This window comes from Heteronotia binoei, unplaced genomic scaffold, assembly GCF_032191835.1.
Source record: "Heteronotia binoei isolate CCM8104 ecotype False Entrance Well unplaced genomic scaffold, APGP_CSIRO_Hbin_v1 ptg001537l, whole genome shotgun sequence".
NCBI classification, from domain to species: domain Eukaryota; kingdom Metazoa; phylum Chordata; class Lepidosauria; order Squamata; family Gekkonidae; genus Heteronotia; species Heteronotia binoei.
In genome coordinates, this window is record NW_026800308.1 from 3012 (window position 1) to 15474 (window position 12463).

At 49.6% G+C, this 12463-nt stretch overlaps 1 non-coding gene across 1 annotated transcript; it reads left to right on the forward strand.

Annotated features, from left to right (window-relative positions):
* Positions 1-7656: 7656 nt before the first annotated feature.
* Positions 7657-7728, forward strand: TRNAP-GGG (transfer RNA proline (anticodon GGG)). The gene has a single exon. It is a non-coding gene; the product is annotated as a tRNA-Pro (tRNA).
* The last annotated feature ends 4735 nt before the right edge of the window (positions 7729-12463 follow it).

The following is a 12463-nucleotide window of genomic DNA, read 5'->3' on the forward strand; positions in this document are numbered from 1 at the left end:
CCTTTTTGAGGTGCGGTGACCAGAATTGCACACAGTATTCCAAATGAGACCGCACCATCGATTTATACAGGGGCATTATGATACTGGCTGATTTGTTTTAAGTTCCCTTCCTAATAATTCCCAGCATGGCGTTTGCCTTTTTTATTGCAATCGCACACTGTCTCGACATTTTCAGTGAGTTATCTACCACAACCCAAGATCTCTCTCTTGGTCAGTCTCTGCCAGTTCACACCCCATCAACATGGCTCAGTTCGGCCCAGCAATCCCCGAGGGCCTCACAAAGTGACCTCGAGGGCCGTATACGGCCCCCGGGACATAGGTTCCCCACCCCTGCCATTGAGCTACATCTTGCGACAATTTATGGCTTTCTTGTACCTGGCTTCGTTTGTAACTTCTTGTTTTGATTTGCCGCTTCAGAATTGTGGAATGCTGTGAAGAGCCCAGCTGCCTGATAGATAGAAAAAAAAAAGATTTGGGACTATTTTCAGCTGAAGTGTATACGACGTCCATAAAAGGTAAGAAACCGATGTACTCCATTCTCTAGTGAAATGTTAATGTATATTCCTTTCAGCGATAGAAGGGGTGCAGTGCGAAATATGGCATGTCAGAGGTGTCACCTAATTTGTTGTGAAGGCCAGTTCTGACACAAACATGTGTAATAAAATGTAATGCCAGGTAGTGGATATATAAACTTTATAAAGGACACAAAGGCAGTTAAGGATTTTTTTAAAAACTTAAATCATGCTTAAAAGATTAGCACTCTTGCAATATTTTGCTTATTTAACGGTTTCTGATAACTGATGCCTCTTGCTCTAAAGTGTTGCCGCAAAATCTGGGGACAGTGTCTGTGCTGTAGCAATCTTGAATATGCTGTTCAGGTGCTGTTCAGGTGCATGTCTGTAAGTTGCAACCCTGCTTTTGATTTATTGACATTCATCACAGAAATGTCATGTTAAACGCCTGTTGGCAAGAATGGAAACTTGTTTTTTTATTTTTATCGTAAAAAAAAAATATGTTCCTTTTGGGAAAGAATGCTGCTGTTTACTACTTTTCGTATTTCTGCACAGCCAAGGGGTCTGTTGAGAATTGTTGTTTGTGGGTGCTGCTAAGAGGGATTCCAATTTAAAATAGGCAAAGTCAAGCTGAAGGGAGACCACAGGCCTTCTGTGGGTTGAGGAGGGAGAAATCAAGAGACCCAATTTGGTGTCGTGGTTAAGTGTGCAGACTCTTATCTGGGAGAACTGGGTTTGATTCCCTACTTCTCCGCTTGCACCTGCTAGAATGGCCTTGGGTCAGCCATAGCTTTCGTAGGAGTTGTCCTTGAAAGGGCAGTTGCTGTGAGAGCTCTCTCAGCCCTACCCACCTCACAGGGTGTCTGAGACTCTGAAATTCAGAGTATAAGAGCAGGATATAAATCCAATACCACCACCACCACCTCTTCCTCCTCCTCCCCAGTTTGGTGTAGTGGTTAAGTGTGTGGAATCTTATCTGGGAGAACCGGGTTTGATTCCCCACTCCTCCACTTGCACCTGCTGGAATGGTCTTGGGTCAGCCATAGCTCTGTTATCTGGGAGAACCGGGTTTGATTCCCCACTCCTCCACTTGCACCTGCTGGAATGGTCTTGGGTCAGCCATAGCTCTGTTATCTGGGGAACCGGGTTTGATTCCCACTCCTCCACTTGCAGCTGCTGGAATGGCCTTGGGTCAGCCAGAGCTCTCTTATCTGGGAGTACCAGGTTTGATTTTCCCCTCTTCCATAACAACATAAGAGAAGCCATGTTAGATCAGGCCAATGGCCCATCCAGTCCAACACTCTGTGTCACACAGTGGCAAAAAAATTATATATATACACACACTGTGGCTGATAGCCACTGATGGACCTCTGCTCCATATTTTTATCTAAACACCTGGGTTTTTTTGGCCACTTTGTGACACAAAGTGTCGGACTGGATGGACCATGGGCCTGATCCAACACGGCTTCTCTTATGTTCTTATGTGACACAGAGTGTCGGACTGGATGGGCCCACTGGCCTGATCCAACATGCTTCTCTTATGTTCTTATGTGACACAGAGTGTTGGACTGTATGGTCCATTGGCCTGATCCAACAGGGCTTCTCTTATGTTCTTATGTGACACAGAGTGTTGGACTGGATGGGCCACTGGCCTGATCCAACAGGGCTTCTCTTATGTTCTTATGTGACACAGAGTGTTGGACTGGATGGGCCACTGGCCTGATCCAACAGGGCTTCTCTGATGTTCTTATGTGACACAGAGTGTTGGACTGGATGGGCCACTGGCCTGATCCAACAGGGCTTCTCTTATGTTCTTATGTGACACAGAGTGTTGGACTGGATGGGCCCTTGGCCTGATCCAACCTGGCTTCTCTTATGTTCTTATGTGACACAGAGTGTTGGACTGGATGGGCCATTGGCCTGATCCATCATGGCTTCTCTTAAGTTCTTATATGACACAGAGTGTTGGACTGCATGGGCCATTGGCCTGATCCAACATGGCTTCTCTTATGTTCTTATGTGACACAGAGTGTTGGACTGGATGGGCCATTGGCCTGATCCAACAGGGCTTCTCTTATGTTCTTATGTGACACAGAGTGTTGGACTGTATGGTCCATTGGCCTGATCCAACAGGGCTTCTCTTATGTTCTTATGTGACACAGAGTGTTGGAGCTGGATGAGCCATTGGCCTGATCCAACATGGCTTCTCTTATGTTCTTATGTGACACAGAGTGTTGGACTGGATGGGCCATTGGCCTGATCCAACAGGGCTTCTTTTATGTTCTTATGTGACACAGAGTGTTGGACTGGAGGGGCCACTGGCCTGATCCAACAGGGCTTCTCTTATGTTCTTATGTGACACAGAGTGTTGGACTGGATGGGTCACTGGCCTGATCCAACATGGCTTCTCTTATGTTCTTATGTGACACAGAGTGTTGGACTGGAGGGGCCATTGGCCTGATCCAACATGGCTTCTCTTATGTTCTTATGTGACACAGAGTGTTGGACTGGATGGGTCACTGGCCTGATCCAACATGGCTTCTCTTATGTTCTTATGTGACACAGAGTGTTGACTGGATGGGTCACTGGCCTGATCCAACATGGCTTCTCTTATGTTCTTATGTGACACAGAGTGTTGGACTGGAGGGGCCATTGGCCTGATCCAACAGGGCTTCTCTTACGTTCTTATGTGACACAGAGTGTTGGACTGGAGGGGCCATTGGCCTGATCCAACAGGGCTTCTCTTATGTTCTTATGTGACACAGAGTGTTGGACTGGAGGGGCCATTGGCCTGATCCAACAGGGCTTCTCTTATGTTCTTATGTGACACAGAGTGTTGGACTGGATGGGCCATTGGCCTGATCCAACATGGCTTCTCTTATGTTCTTATGTGACACAGAGTGTTGGACTGGATGGGCCACTGGCCTGATCCAACATGGCTTCTCTTATGTTCTTATGTGACACAGAGTGTTGGACTGGATGGGTCACTGGCCTGATCCCAACATGGCTTCTCTTATGTTCTTATGTGACACAGAGTGTTGGACTGGAGGGGCCACTGGCCTGATCCAACATGGCTTCTCTTATGTTCTTATGTGACACAGAGTGTTGGACTGGAGGGGCCATTGGCCTGATCCAACATGGCTTCTCTTATGTTCTTATGTGACACAGAGTGTTGGACTGGATGGGCCACTGGCCTGATCCAACAGGGCTTCTCTTATGTTCTTATGTGACACAGAGTGTTGGACTGGATGGGTCACTGGCCTGATCCAACATGGCTTCTCTTATGTTCTTATGTGACACAGAGTGTTGGACTGGATGGGTCACTGGCCTGATCCAACATGGCTTCTCTTATGTTCTTATGTGACACAGAGTGTCGGACTGGATGGGCCACTGCTCTGATCCAACTTGGCTTCTCTTCTGTTCTTATGTTTTTAAGACAATAGGCAAACAGAGGTGGTTTGTCGTCGCCTGCCTCTGCGTATCAACCCCGGACTTCCTTGGTGGTCTCCTATCCAAATGCTGACCAGGGTCACCCTCTGTGTTCCCTCTAACAGTTTGGTGTAGTGGTTAAGTGTGCGGACTCTTATCTGGGAGAACCGGGTTTGATTCACCCACTCCTCCACTTGCACCTGCTAGCATGGCCTTGGGTCAGCCATAGCTCTGGCAGAGGGTGTCTTGAAAGGGCAGCTGCTGGGAGATCCCTCTCCAGCCCCACCCACCTCACAGGGTGTCTGTTGTGGGGGAGGAAGGGAAAGGAGATTGTGAGCCGCTCTGAGACTCTTCGGAGTGGAGGGCGGGATATTAATCCAATACCTTCATCTACCTCACAGGGTGTCTTTTGAGGGGGGGGGAGGGAAAGGAGATTGTGAGCCATTCTGAGGCTCTTTGGAGTGGAGGGCGGGACATAAATCCAATATCTTCATCTACTTCACAAGGTGTCTGTTGCAGGGGAGGAAGGGAAAGTTGATTGTGAGCCACTCTGAGACTCTTCAAAGTGGAGGGCGGGATATAAATCCATTATCTTCATCTACCTCATAGGGTGTCCGTTGTGGGGGAGGAAGGGAAAGGAGATTGTGAGCCGCTCTGAGACTCTTCAGAGTGGAGGGCGGGATATAAATCCAATATCTTCATCTACCTCACAGGGTGTCGGTTGTGGGGGAAGAAGGTAAAGGAGATTGTGAGCCGCTCTGAGACTCTTCGGAGTGGAGGGCAGGATATAAATCCAATATCTTCATCTACTTCACAAGGTGTCTGTTGCGGGGGAGGAAGGGAAAGTTGATTGTGAGCCACTCTGAGACTCTTCAAAGTGGAGGGCGGGATATAAATCCAATATCTTCATCTACCTCACAGGGTGTCGGTTGTGGGGGAGGAAGGTAAAGGAGATTGTGAGCCGCTCTGAGACTCTTCGGAGTGGAGGGCGGGATATAAATCCAATATCTTCATCTACTTCACAGGGTGTCTGTTGTGGGGGGAGGAAGGGAAAGGAGATTGTGAGCCACTCTGAGACTCTTCGGAGTGGAGGGCGGGATATAAATCCAATATCTTCATCCACCTCACAGGGTGTCTGTTGTGGGAGAGGAAGGAAAAGGAGATTGTGAGCCGCTCTGAGACTCTTCGGAGTGGAGGGCGGGATATGAATCCAATATCTTCATCTACTTCACAGGGTGTCTGTTGTGGGGGAGGAAGGGAAAGGAGATTGTGAGCCACTCTGAGACTCTTCGGAGTGGAGGGCGGGATATAAATCCAATATCTTCATCCACCTCACAGGGTGTCTGTTGTGGGAGAGGAAGGAAAAGGAGATTGTGAGCCGCTCTGAGACTCTTCGGAGTGGAGGGCGGGATATGAATCCAATATCTTCATCTACTTCACAGGGTGTCTGTTGTGGGGGAGGAAGGGAAAGGAGATTGTGAGCCACTCTGAGACTCTTCGGAGTGGAGGGCGGGATATAAATCCAATATCTTCATCCACCTCACAGGGTGTCTGTTGTGGGAGAGGAAGGAAAAGGAGATTGTGAGCCGCTCTGAGACTCTTCGGAGTGGAGGGCGGGATATAAATCCAATATAATAATAATAATAATAATAATTTTTTATTTCTATCCCGCCCTCCCCGCCGGGGCAGGCTCAGGGCGGCCGCTCTGAGACTCTTCGGAGTGGAGGGCGGGATATAAATCCAATATCTTCATCTATCTCACAGGGTGTCGGTTGTGGGGGAAGAAGGTAAAGGAGATGAGCCGCTCTGAGACTCTTCGGAGTGGAGGGCGGGATATAAATCCAATATCTTCATCTACCTCACAGGGTGTCTGTTGTGGGGAGGGAGAAGGTAAAGGAGATTGTGAGCCGCTCTGAGACTCTTCGGAGTGGCGGGCGGGATATAAATCCAATATCTTCTTCTTCTAAGCTGAGTTAGTGTGAGGCAGCTCACAGATTTTTAGCCTCCAGCTCACACATTTTTGTTCTAGCTCAGGAACAGTGCCCCCAAAGCACATTAATTGATGCAGCAGCTCTCCACTTTAACGCCAGTAGCTCAGGGAGTAGAATTCTTTGCTCCCAAGACTTTGCAGCTTATTGGGAACATCGCTCACCCCTGCTTAAGCTCCTTGATCTGATCAGATCAGGCTAGCCTGGGCCATCCAGTTCAAGGCTGATAACATTCAGCGGTGGGCTTGCCGTTGCCTGCCTCTGCGTCGAAACCCTGGACTCCTTCCGTGATCTCTCATCCGAGGACTAACGAGGGCCGGCTCTTCTCAAGCATCTGAGATCCGGTGAGATCGGCCTAGCCTGGGCGACACAGATCTGCCTTTGGAAGGGCAAAGATGTCTCTTGTGACTGAGTCACGCTGCTCTGTCAGAAGTACAGGTTCTCACAAGGAAGAAGAGCATTGTGATGGACTGAGTCCGGCCAGACAGAAGGCGCTTCGTTCCCTTCTTCTTGGGCTACTGTCCGTGCTTTTAGGTGTCCCACCTTGCAAACGTCGAGTGCCCTTCCCTCTCTTGGGTGGTCCAATTCAACCCATTCCCAGGCAAAGGTGCTTGGCATCAGGATCCCGTGACCAGCTTGGTCATTGGGCAAGGCTGCTGACTTTCTTCTTCAGCACTGCAGGGATAACGCCTACAGCTTAGCTCATGGGTGGCCAAACTGTGGCTCAGGAGCCACATGTGGCTTTTTCACACGTATTGTGTGGCTCTCAAAGCCCCCATGTCTCTCTTTAAATCACTTCGCCAAGCCAAGTCAGGGAAGAGCTTGGAGAATGCATTTAAAGTTACTTTCTTTCCACCTCCACTTCCCCCATCTTCCTTCTTTCCCTCCCTCCCTCTCTCCCTCCCTTCCTGTTTGGTGTAGAGCCAGTTTGGTGTAGTGGTTAAGTGTGTGAACTCTTATCTGGGAGAACTGGGTTTGATTCCCCACGACTCCACTGGCACCTGCTGGAATGGCCTTGGGTCAGCCAGAGCTCTCTTATCTGGGAGAACCGGGTTTGATTCCCCACTCCTCCACTTGCACTTGCTGAAATGGCCTTGGGTCAGCCAGAGCTCTGGCAGAGGTTGTCCTTGAAAGGGCAGCTTCTGGGAGAGCCCTCTCAGCCCCACCCACCTTACAGGGTGTCCGTTGTGGGGGGAGAAGATATAGGAGATTGTAAACCGCTCTTGAGTCTCTGATTCAGAGAGAAGGGCGGGGTATAAATCTGCAGTCTTCCCCTCCCTCCCTCCCTCCAAAAGCCTGGCTGGAAGTAGCAGCTTACCACTTCTGAGGTATAATTTACCGGCTTTTCATTGTTTGCATTGGTAAGTGCAACCTGGGGAGGAATGGTGGCTCAGTGGTAGAGCATCTGCTTGGTAAGCAGAAGGTCCCAGGTTCAATCCCCGGCATCTCCAACTAAAAAGGGTCTAGGCAAGAAGGCGTGAAAAACCTCAGCTGGAGACCCTGGAGAGCCCCTGCCAGTCTGAGTAGACGACTGACTTTGATGGACCTAGGGTCTGATTCAGTAGAAGGCAGCTTCATGTGTTCTAGGGAGAGACGGTGGCTCAGTGGTAGAGCATCTGCTTGGTAAGCAGAAGGTCCCAGGTTCAATCCCCGGCATCTCCAACTAAAAAGGGTCCAGGCAAGAAGGTGTGAACAACCTCAGATGGAGACCCTGGAGAGCCATGAATGGGGCTGTGGCTCAGTGGTAGAGCATCTGCTTGGGAAGCAGAAGGTCCCAGGTTCAATCCCTGGCATCTCCAACTAAAAGGGTCCAGGCAAATAGGCGTAAAAAACCTCAGCTGGAGACCCTGGAGAGCCATGAATGGGGCTGTGGCTCATTGGTAGAGCATCTGCTTGGGAAGCACAAGGTCCCAGGTTCAATCCCCGGCATCTCCAACTAAAAAGGGTCCAGGCAAGAAGGTGTGAATAACCTCAGCTGGAGACCCTGGAGAGGCATGAATGGGGCTGTGGCTCAGTGGTAGAGCATCTGCTTGGGAAGCAGAAGGTCCCAGGTTCAATCCTTGGCATCTCCAACTAAAAAGGGTCCAGGCAAGTAGGTGTGAAAAACCTTAGCTGGAGACCCCAGAGAGCCACTGCCTTCCACATCTGACGTTCATATCTTGTGGCTCTCAAACATCTGACATTTTTTCTATGTGGCAAATTTGGCCACCCCTAGATTAGAACAAGAGGCCGGCTGGCGTGTACCTCACTTTTCAGAGGACTCCCAGAGTGAGCCTATCCTCTGTGGCTCTCCCTTCAAAAGCCTGGCTGGAAACAGGGGCTTACCACTTCTGATGTATAATTTACCCGCTTTTCCTGGCATGCCAGGCCTTGTTTGCATTGGTAAGTGCATGTTCCCCTTTCCACCTCCTGTGCAATCTCACACGGGAGATCAGCAAGCTCACCTACCGCAGAGGTGGGCGTGGGCCGGTTAATGAGACAGAGAGCGCTCCGCTGTGGATTCTAGAAGCTTGTAGAAAACTCCTGTGTGGCAGGCCTGCTCTGAAGCGGTCCCCCTGTGTGCCCACACAGAAGACACAGAGATGAACATCTGTTCCAGGTAAGTGCAGCCGTGTTTTCTCTGCGGACGGCATGCTGGCAATTGCGCCGCTCCTTAATATGAAAGCACATTTGGATTGCTAGTTTACTTCATAATAGTAATTAGAAGAAGACCGTAGATTTATACCCTGCCCTTCTCTCTGAATTAGAGTCTCAGAGCAGCTTACAATCTCCTATGTCTTCTCCCCCCACAACGGACACCCTGTGAGGTGGATGGGGCTAAGAGAGCTCTGACAGAAGCTGCCCTTTCAGGGACAACTCTGCAAGAGCTATGGCTGACCCCATAGGCCATTCCAGCAGCTGCAAGTGGAGGAGTGGGGAATCAAACCCGGTTCTTCCAGATAAGAGAGCTCTGGCTGACCCAAGGCCATTCCAGCAGGTGCAAGTGGAGGAGTGGGGAATCAAACCCGGTTCTCCCAGATAAGAGAGCTCTGGCTGACCCAAGGCCAATCCAGCAGGTGCAAGTGGAGGAGTGGGGAATCAAACCCGGTTCTCCCAGATAAGAGAGCTCTGGCTGACCCAAGGCCATTCCAGCAGCTGCAAGTGGAGGAGTGGGGGAATCAAACCCGGTTCTCCCAGTTAAGAGAGCTCTGGCTGACCCAAGGCCATTCCAGCAGCTGCAAGTGGAGGAGTGGGAATCAAACCTGGTTCTCCCAGATAAGAGTTAGGCACACTTAACCACTACACCAAACTGGCTCTTTTCTAAGTCCAGAAATGCTCCCCCTCCTCCCCAGTTTTTCCTTTGTAAAGTGGCTGGTTGTATGTTATAGTGACCAAATTACTAAGATATAATTTAAAAAAAACAATGTTCAGTGTACATTCAATACAGAAAACGCATTTACAAAAAAGACTTCAGAGTAAATTTATAGCGCTATTTTCACTGAATTCTGAAGAGAGTTCCAGAACTTTGGGGCCACGCCTGAGGAGGCCCTGTTCTGTGTTGCCGTCTTCTTCTTTCCAGAAGTTGGTCCCCTTCAATTCCCATCTTCCACCAGTGGGCGAAGAGACTGTTCTGTTTCATTCGGAGCTCCCCTCAGTCACTCGCTCCTTCTTGTCCAATGTATTGATTGTTGTTTTTATGTCCTTGTACATATTTTAACTCTTTATTTTTTAGTTGCTTTAATGATGTTCCTGTTTTTGGAGAGCCAGTTTGCTGTAGTGGTGTGCGGACTTTTATCTGCGGGTTTGATTCCCCACTCCTCCACTTGCAGCTTCTGGAATGGCCTTGGGTCAGCCAGAGCTCTCTTATCTGGGAGAACCGGGTTTGATTCCCCACTCCTCCACTTGCAGCTGCTGGAATGGCCTTGGGTCAGCCAGAGCTCTCTTATCTGGGAGAACCGGGTTTAATTCCCCCCTCCTCCACTTGCACCTGCTGGAATGGCCTTGGGTCAGCCAGAGCTCTCTTATCTGGGAGAACCAGGTTCGATTCCCCACTCCTCCACTTGCACCTGCTGGAATGGCCTCGGGTCAGCCATAGGTCTCTTATCTGGGAGAACCGGGTTTGATTCCCCCACTCCTCCACTTGCAGCTGCTGGAATGGCCTTGGGTCAGCCAGAGCTCTCTTATCTGGGAGAACCGGGTTTGATTCCCCACTCCTCCACTTGCAGCTGCTGGAATGGCCTTGGGTCAGCCTGAGCTCTCTTATCTGGGAGAACCGGGTTTGATTCCCCCCTCCTCCACTTGCACCTGCTGGAATGGCCTTGGGTTAACCAGAGCTCTCATATATGTTGTCCTTGAAAGGGCAGCTGCTGTGAGAGCTCTCTCAGCCCCACCCACCTCACAAGGTGTCTGTTGTGGGGGAGGAAGGGAAAGGAGATTGTAGGCCGCTCTGAGTGATTCAGAGAGAAGGGTGGGGTATAAATCTCCAGTCTTCTCCTCCTCCTCCTCTTCTTTTCATCCTCTTCCCCGCCCCCCCCCCCCCCAGATAAGAGTCTGTGCACTTAACCCCTTGCATCAAGGAGAAAGAGGTCCTCGTGGAGGAAAAGCTAAGATCCGTGAGGCTGCGGAAGCATCTCTTAGTAACCAGGGTTGGTCTTGAGCCAGGCGAATGTTCTTGGTAGCTTTAATAGCTCCGGCATAGAGTCTGCGGTTGGAACGGATCTCATCACGCAGAGAGGAGGCTTCGGGCTGCCAAAGTTCTGTCTCTCTCTGATTTCAGCCGATAACATTACTGTTGTTGTAAACCACGAAGGAATTCAGCCAGACGAGCCACTGTAGACGGGGCGATACCATTGACAGGAGGAGAAAGGAATCCCGGAATAGGTCGTGTTCAGGTTCTGGCAGGTCAAAAGCAATTTGCCTGGCGTTGTACAGGTAGACATATTTTCTAATAATTACGCTTTTTAGCATTTCTAATGAGCAACAAAGAAAGGGTGCTTTCTGGGGCCCGAGGGAGTTCGCCCGGCCCAGTTTTGCTGTTTAAAAATGGGAAATCTATTTGTTTAGAAGTTTTTACCTTGAAGATGATGATGATGCTGGATTTATATCCCGTCCTCCACCCTGAATCTCAGAATTCTCAGAGCGGCTCCCAATCTCCTTTACCTCCCTTCCCCCCACAACAGACACGTCGACTGCGGGGTGACATGATAGAGGTTTACAAGATTATGCCTGGGATGGAGAAAGCAGAGAAAGAAGTCCTTTTCCCCCTTTCTCACAATACAAGAACTCGTGGGCATTCAATGAAATTGCTGAGCAACAGGTTAAAATGGATAAAAGGAAGTCTTTCCTCACCCAAAGGGTGATTAACATGTGGAATTCACTGCCACAGAAGGTGGTGGCAGCTACAAGCATAGCCAGCTTCAAGAGGGGATTGGATAAAAATGTGGAGCAGAGGTCCATCAGTGGCTATTAGCCGCAGTGTGTGTGTGTGTGTGTGTATATAATAATAATAATAAATTTTTTTTATTTATATCCCGCCCTCCCCGCCGAAGCAGGCTCAGGCAGCTAAAAGCATATTCCTATAATTATACAAAGGTTTAAAATCACATTAATTATAAAACATTCCAATTTAAACCAAATACAAATACAAATAAATTCCAGGCGCTAATTCTGTTCATAAGATAATAGTGACAGAAGTCACCCTACATCAGTCGCTCAGCCGGCAAAGGCCATCCTGAAAAGGGCGGTCTTGCAGGCCCTGCGGAACCGGTCAAGGCTCTGCAGGGCTCGCACTTCTTCCGGGAGCTGGTTCCAGAGGTGTGGAACTGCGATAGAGAAGGCCCGTGTGCGAGTATTTTGTAGTTAGGCCTCCTTTGGTCCGGGGATAGTCAGCTGGTTCTTCCCTGCTGACCTCAGTGGTCTCTGGGGTTCATAAGGGGAAAGACGGTCCCTCAGGTAGGCAGGTCCTCGGCCATATAGGGCTTTAAAGGTAATAACCAGCACTTTGTAACGAACCCGGTAAGTAACTGGCAGCCAGTGCAGTTCGCATAGCCCCATCCAGTCCAACACTCAGTGTCACGTAAGAACATAATAGAAGCCATGTTGGATAAGGCCAGTGGCCCATCCAGTCCAACACTCTGTGTCACGTAAGAACATAATAGAAGCCATGTTGGATAAGGCCAGTGACCCATCCAGTCCAACACTCTGTGTCACATTAGGACATAAGAGAAGGCCTGTTGGATCAGGCCAGTGGCCCATCCAGTCCAACACTCTGTGTCACATAAGGAGATAAGAGAAGGCCTGTTGGATCAGGCCAATAGCCCATCCTGTCCAACACTCTGTGTCACATTAGGACATAAGAGAAGGCCTGTTGGATCAGGCCAGTGGCCCATCCAGTCCAACACTCTGTGTCACATAAGGACATAAGAGAAGGCCTGTTGGATCAGGCCAATAGCCCATCCTGTCCAACACTCTCTGTCACATAAGGACATAAGAGAAGGTCTGTTGGATCAGGCCAATGGCCCATCCAGTCCAACACTCTGTGTCACATAAGGACAT